Raw genomic sequence first — 6,690 nt, 5'->3', positions numbered from 1 at the left:
TTGTATAAGTTTCAGGTGCACAACATAATGATTGGATATATGTATACATTGCAAAATGATCACCACGAAAAGTTTAGTTGACATCCATCACTTAAGAACATTCATATCAGAGATCGGGATTCAATGCCCAAGTGGACGTATACAACCTGCTAAAGTAACCCTTAGCTTCTCCACTACAGTTCCTAGTCATTTTCCCACAGTTTATTGTCCTTAGCGCAAGCCCCTTGATCTTGCTACATCCCTAGAGTTCTTCATTTTTTGTGTAAAAAGTATATAAGCTTTTGTGTCTAAAGTCATCTTCAGGTCTTCATTTTCTTTCTGAAGATTCCTGTGCACATGTAAAAATATTAAATACATTTGCATACTTTTCTCCTTCTAATCTATTCTATGTCAGTTTAATTCATATGCCAGCCATGGAACATAAGAGGACAATCTCTCCTCTCCTACAACATGTATATGACACAGACACAGGGACTGATTTGACATGTCTTGCATTTACTTCTGGTTTATCTTTTTTTTTATGGTCCAACTTCTATATTGTCCAGATTTTTTTCCTTCAGTTCTAATGTTCATATTTCAAAAGCTTATAGATCTTGAGGGACAAAAGAAGAGTTTAGCTGGTTTTAGATATTTTGTAATAATGAAGCTGATTTCCTTTGTAATCTTTTGGGGAAAGTCATACAAACAGTTCTCTCAAAGAAGACTACTAATTTTGGTTTTCTCTAGCAGATAATTTGGCCTTTTTTCTTCTTGAAAATAGCAATTGTTCTGATTAGGAAAATAATGAATGAAATAATTCTTCTTTTCTTTATAGAAGTAACAAAAACCAGTTGTGAACTCAAGTTTAAGTTCACAATGGAGTGTAGAGTACTTTTTTCTTACCCTTTAGAATTTGAAAGCTGTACCTTCATTTGCTTGTCATTTTAGATACAACTTCAATTCCCATTGGCTATTGACTCACATATCACAATGGAACCTAAGCCTGCTCCTCCAACGAGTCCAATATCAACATTTTGGCAACATATTGTAATGTCACTCAGGCCTCATTCTGGGATGGCTACAACTAGATTATGAATGTTACTCACCCAGTGATGCATTCTCTTTGTCAACAATATCTGATAATTGTTGAGATGACTACATCAGACTAGCTGTGCCACAGGCACTATTGTGTCATTGGTGACTGGTATGGAGAGTAGGGGTGGAAGGGACTCTTCTTGGTGCTGTGGAAGATGAAGAACTCCACTCTCCTGTGGTGGGGAAGTGTGACACTTTAAGAATGGAGACAGCAGAGATTCTAAAGATCCACAGCTGACACTGAAGACACAGAATTGTCCTGAATTCTCCTTGGTTTTTGGACAGCGAGTCATAAGTTAATATATAAAGATTAGCAACTGAAGTACAGCCTGGGAGAGAGTCCTGAGAAATCTGCTTTGGAACATTTAATGGTGACATTTAGGTAAGGGATATGGGTGAAGCCAGTATGGACATGGGCCTCAGGGGAATGTCCCTCAGGTGAAGTATGTTGGCAACACCCTCAATAGCTGAGAAGGTGTGAGCATTCTGAGGAAATGAAGTGGTTTATCATTGTGAATATCAAGAATTGGCAGTAGTGATCTGGGAACGGGATCAAGGTGACAGAGAATGGGAGGTAAAATCTTGGTGGGAAAATAACACTCTTTCTCACATGTTTTAGCACACGATGGACTGTTCCAGAGGAAGTTTCTTTGAGTTGAGCATTTTGTCAAAGCAAATCATTAAAAGAGAAGGATGCTTTGAGAAAAAATTTGAGATCTTGGATCTTTTCTAATTGTCTTTTTTATATAGCTCTGTTCCCTTTAGCAGATCTTTTATTAACTCTCAGGCTCTTGTTCTCGTCTTTTCCCTATGTGATTTGGTATACCGGGTCAAATTTACCATCCAAAGGTGTCTGTGTTTCATTTCTAATGTGCTGTGGAAGTGTATCAATGTCTTCCTTGATATCAATCTCAAAAGCTTTATGTCTTTACCTGGAAAAACAGAAGTCATTATTGTTATATCTTTTACAAATTATGTAAATTAAAAAAATATGTAAATTTAAAAAATTTACATTTTCAGTGTAAACTACTCCTTGAAGGGAATTTATTCTTTTAATTTCTATAATCTTATTTGCATTAATTTTATCTCTTGCAACCTTAACTGGGTGGCCTAACTTATCAGTATTAAGAGCATTTTATTCATGCTCCTCGTGATTTTAGTGACTTTAATCACTTCTTAGAATTTACATTTCCAGGCTTGAAGAGTTCCCTATTTTTTTTAGGGGCAGGTTCCTCATACATTAGACTCTAGGCCTTTTGATTATGAGATCTGTGCAGGTTTTTCCAGAATTCTTTGTTTTCTCCTGCTGTGGTTCAAAGGACAAGCAAGGTATGGGCATAAGTGTTCTTGAAAGTGTTCTTGGATTTCCTCTATATCAATAACAAGAGTTTTGACAGTTAAGGCAATTACCTCTTCAGAGTGTGATAAATTCATCTTATAACTGAACGTGAGAAACACATTTTTCGATGCCAACCGATTTCACCTGGCTATCCGAAAGTACAGTGTTCTCACTGAAGCCTTTCCAAAGCCAAGGCGAAAAACAAAGAAACAATTACCATTTCGGAAAAGCGAAAACCTTTTTTTTTTTTTTTTTTAATTCTTCCGGTTAGTGAAAAAGCGAACTTTTGGCTGGGGGGGTGGGGAGCTTTTACTTTCTTTTCTTATAGAATAAGTATGTAACCAAACCATTCTTGGTTTCTTAGAAGTTAGAGCTCAATAGAAACTCATTCTGGGAAATAGACACAGTATTTAATGCCAGATTAGTTTCTGCTATTACATTTCTGCTATAGTGATCTGCTATTACGTTAAAAACATTTTACAAATTAGTCCGAATTACATGTATTTTAAGAGTGAGTGGGTTCACATTTGTTTTTTAGAAGGCATAAATCATAATACCTTAACAAGGCAATAAAAGGTAAACGCTATTGTCTTGCACAAGACTTGACTAATACTTTTGGATTTATTTCGGAAGCTCTGACAGACGACGCCTAGCAATATACTGGCCGTTGGCAGAAACACGAGCCACCCTAAAAAAAATCCCAAAATTTTGGCTTCCGCCCAAGGTGTGTAGCCCGTATCCATAGAGACCGGAAAAAGCGTCCCCTAGCCGGGCGGGCCCCTGCCTCTTCTGATCTAAATGCTTCCGCTTTCAATGCGAGAAAGAAAACGAAGGAGATTTGTGTGAGCGCCCGTGGAGCACTTTCTCAGTACTGTTTTCGTTGAGTTCCTGGCCGAACCACAACTCCCAAGATGCCACCACGTTCTAGAGCGGTCAGAAGAGCAGTTTCCGGTTTTGGCCAGCGCGCCTGCGCACTAGCTGTGACTTTATTGGTTCGAACCGCCTCGTGCGATGCGCGTCACGGCGACGTGCAGTCGTGGGGGCGGGAAGACGCGGCGGCGGCGGTCGCGGCGGCGCGAGCACGATCCCAGACGCGGTATCGCGGCGGCGGCAGCGGCGCGGCTACCCCGGGTTCGGTCCCCTCCCTCCTCCGCTCCCCCCTCCTCCCCCTCCCCTCAGCTCTGGTTCCAGAGGAGTCCGAGACGCGCGGCGAGGCGGCGACAAGCTCTGGGTGAGGGTCTCTGGAGTGTGAGCGCCGTTTCGGGGGAGAAGAGGGAGAGCCCGGGGTCGAGAAGGAGGTGAGGGCTCTGAGGGGGAGACTGTCCCCGGCGCGGGCCGGGGAGCGCGCGCTCCGTCCCAGCCTTCAACTCGGCCTCCTTACCTGACCTGTCGCCCTGCACGGCGTGTTGTGCTGTGACCGGGGGGACAGACCGAGAGGGGCCTGGAGTCGCCCTCCTTTCAACCGCTGTCTGTGGCGCCTGGCGCCCACCACCTGCCTCGCCCCTCCTGATAGAGCGTCCGGAGCACTGTCTCAGCTCTTCTCCCCTTCGCGTGCAGTTGCCCTGCCTTACTGCCCACCGAGAGAATCTGCCCTCCCTTTCTTCATTTTTGTCTCTTTTATTAGCTCTAGGAATTTCTTTGGTGGCAGGCTTCGAATGGATCTGCTTAGTGCTACTTTTCTAGTCCCTGGGGTAGGAAGATTTTCTTTACCTTTTCTTTGGTGGCGCTTCAGGCAACCTACTTGGAATAGTTAGTACCTTGGGCCCTGTTTTCCCAAAACTGGTTTGGCCTTTCGTCTGTCATTGCGTGCTTCTTTTAAAACTGATGCTTACAGGGTTTAAATCAGTTCTTCTAGGGGTCCATGAGAGAGTTTGGATTGGAAACTGACAGGTGACTTTTTTTTTTTTTTTTTTCCTCTTTTTGGTTTTTGACATTAAATACAAATACGTTTGTCTCTGGAATTTGATTTTATGAGACGGCCCAACTGTGACTTTTGGTAGAAGGATTCAAATGTCAGATTGGAATTTTACTGGGTATGATGACTTCAGTGCAGGTTGTTGGCATTTTTTTTAGTACACTGGCCTTTTAATATTTTTATTTTTAGATGCTGGATTTCTCAGCCTTATGTTAGCCCCATTAAATCTCTTCCAAAAACAGTGCCCCCATCCCCAAGAAACTTTAAAATTTGAAGAAATCTGTTGTAACATTTAAAATAATTTGATCACAGAACTTTTCAGTGAAATGTTAAAAATAATTTCCTTCAATGCAAAGCTTTAATTTTGGAGGGGAGATCTTAAACTTATTTCTGAAGTTTGAAGTGTTCTCTTATCCAAAGGCCACCTCTATGTCTCCTTTTACCACCCTCTGACTTTTTTTGTTACAATTTGATAGATTTTTCTACTTTTTCATTTCATAGAAATGAAAATTTTCATCCATAGTATTTATTTTATAGAAATTTCATTTCTACTGCTGTTGTTCATAGATATTTTCATGCTTTCTCATAAATATGTCAGAGTGCTGACTGTGATGATCTGTAACTAAAATAATTTCATCAGTAGTTGGGACTTCCGCACATGTGTTGGCAGCTGCTTGGTGGTGAATTATTGCAAACTTTGAAAACATTTCAGATTGATTTAAATATGAAAGACATTTCTTTTAGCTTCTATTTGTAACTACATACCCACCAGTATATGTTTATATCTACACTTTATAGGCTATTTAGTAGCAAATTTTCTCTTCTTACCTGAATGTTAGGGATGAGAAAAGGATTTCCAGAGCCTAAGAGTTTGTCTTTTTCTATTCCTAGACTATGAATAAGTAAATGGATGGATTTTTTTTTTTTTTTCTTCCCACAATGGTATCAATTTAGCTGATGTACTTTCTTTGGTATAAATCACATCAGGTTTTCCAAAATGAAAATAATTTTATTTTTTATCTCCGGGAACAGACTTTATTGCTTGTGGGGCAACTTTTGCTAGCTGTTTTTGTAAATTAAGTTTTTATTGGGATATAGCTGTATGTATTCATTTTGATGTTGTTTGTGGTTGCTTTTGCAGTGTAAGGGTAGAACTGAGTGAGTAGTGGGACAGAGACTCGTATGGTCTGCAGAGCCTAAAATATGTATTGTCTGGTCCTTAATAGAAAAAGCTTGCTGACTCCTAGTTTATTTTATTAAAAATCATGCATATGTAATGTAGAAAATTTTTTTTAATTTTTTTCAACATTTATTCATTTTTTGAGAGTGAGAGAGACAGAGTGTGAGTGGGGGAGGGGCAGAGAGCGTGGGAGACACAGAATCCGAGGCAGGCTCCAGGCTCCAGGCTCTAGGCTCTGAGCTGTCAGCACAGAGCCCGACACAAGGCTGGAACTCAGGGACCGCGAGATCATGACCTGAGCTGAAGTCTAACGCTCAACCGACTGAGCCACCCAGGCGCCCCGTATAGAAAGTTAAAATGAATCAGAAAAGTATAAAGAAGAAAGTAAAAATTGTCTAGAATCACACCACTCAGAAGGGTTTGTTTTTGTGATTATTCTTATAGAATCTGTTAGTTGTTTTTGTATAAATGGGCTCATATTGTTAAGTGTTGGTTTGTAATCTGGTTTAAAAAAAACCCTCATTGTCTATTTATTTATATTTATTTGTGTATTTGTTTATTTTATTTTAAGTAGGCTCCATGCCCAACCTGGAGCTCAACTCATGACCCTGAGATAAAGAGTCATATGCTCTACCAATGTAGCCTGCCAGGTGCCCCCAAACTCAGATTATTGTTACATCGCTATTGAATACATTTGTACTTCTGCATCAAAGAGCTCACTGGAAAGGGGCTGGATGAACCAGGTTTTCCTAATTTGTTTACCAGTTAAGATAAAAATAAAATCAAGAATGAAAGATGCTTGATGGTGATGGTGGTGGTGGGAGCACTTCTGGTGTACTGGTACTTTTCCAATACTTTACGTGTATCAACTTACCTGCAGCAACTCTGTAGAGACATGTACTAGTATCCATATTTGAAGATGAGGAAACTGAGGTACAGAGAAATTAACTGCCCAAGTTTGTCAGCTAGTTAATAGTGGAGTTGGGATTTAAATCCATGCAGTCTGGTTTTAGGACCCAGGCTCCCAATATGCTACAGAGCCTTTCCGCTCAGTGTAGAAAGTTTAGACAGTCCAGGGGTACGTGATGTAGAAATTTGTTACACACTTTATTTCAGTTTCACTCTCCGTAGAAACCCACTGTTAATAGTTTGATATAGAGATTGCCACCTCTTTGTCTGCTT

General features: G+C 40.3%; 1 protein-coding gene across 3 annotated transcripts in view; it reads left to right on the top strand.

The window, feature by feature from the left end:
* Positions 1-1,048: 1,048 nt before the first annotated feature.
* Positions 1,049-6,690, top strand: part of ADIPOR2 (adiponectin receptor 2) — an 85,185-nt gene continuing 79,543 nt past the window's right edge. Inside the window, exon 1 of one of the 3 annotated variants that reach the window (XM_042945424.1) lies at positions 1,049-1,456. The gene's annotated coding sequence lies outside the window, so the exon portion shown is untranslated. Of the gene's footprint in view, positions 1,457-3,512; positions 3,712-6,690 lie in introns of those variants that run through there. The other 2 variants (XM_042945426.1, XM_042945425.1) reach the window with 2 other exon arrangements.

This window comes from Panthera leo, chromosome B4 (genome assembly GCF_018350215.1).
Source record: "Panthera leo isolate Ple1 chromosome B4, P.leo_Ple1_pat1.1, whole genome shotgun sequence".
Taxonomy (NCBI): domain Eukaryota; kingdom Metazoa; phylum Chordata; class Mammalia; order Carnivora; family Felidae; genus Panthera; species Panthera leo.
Note: the sequence above shows the minus strand (reverse complement) of the source record. Positions and strands in the feature narration are given on the sequence as shown.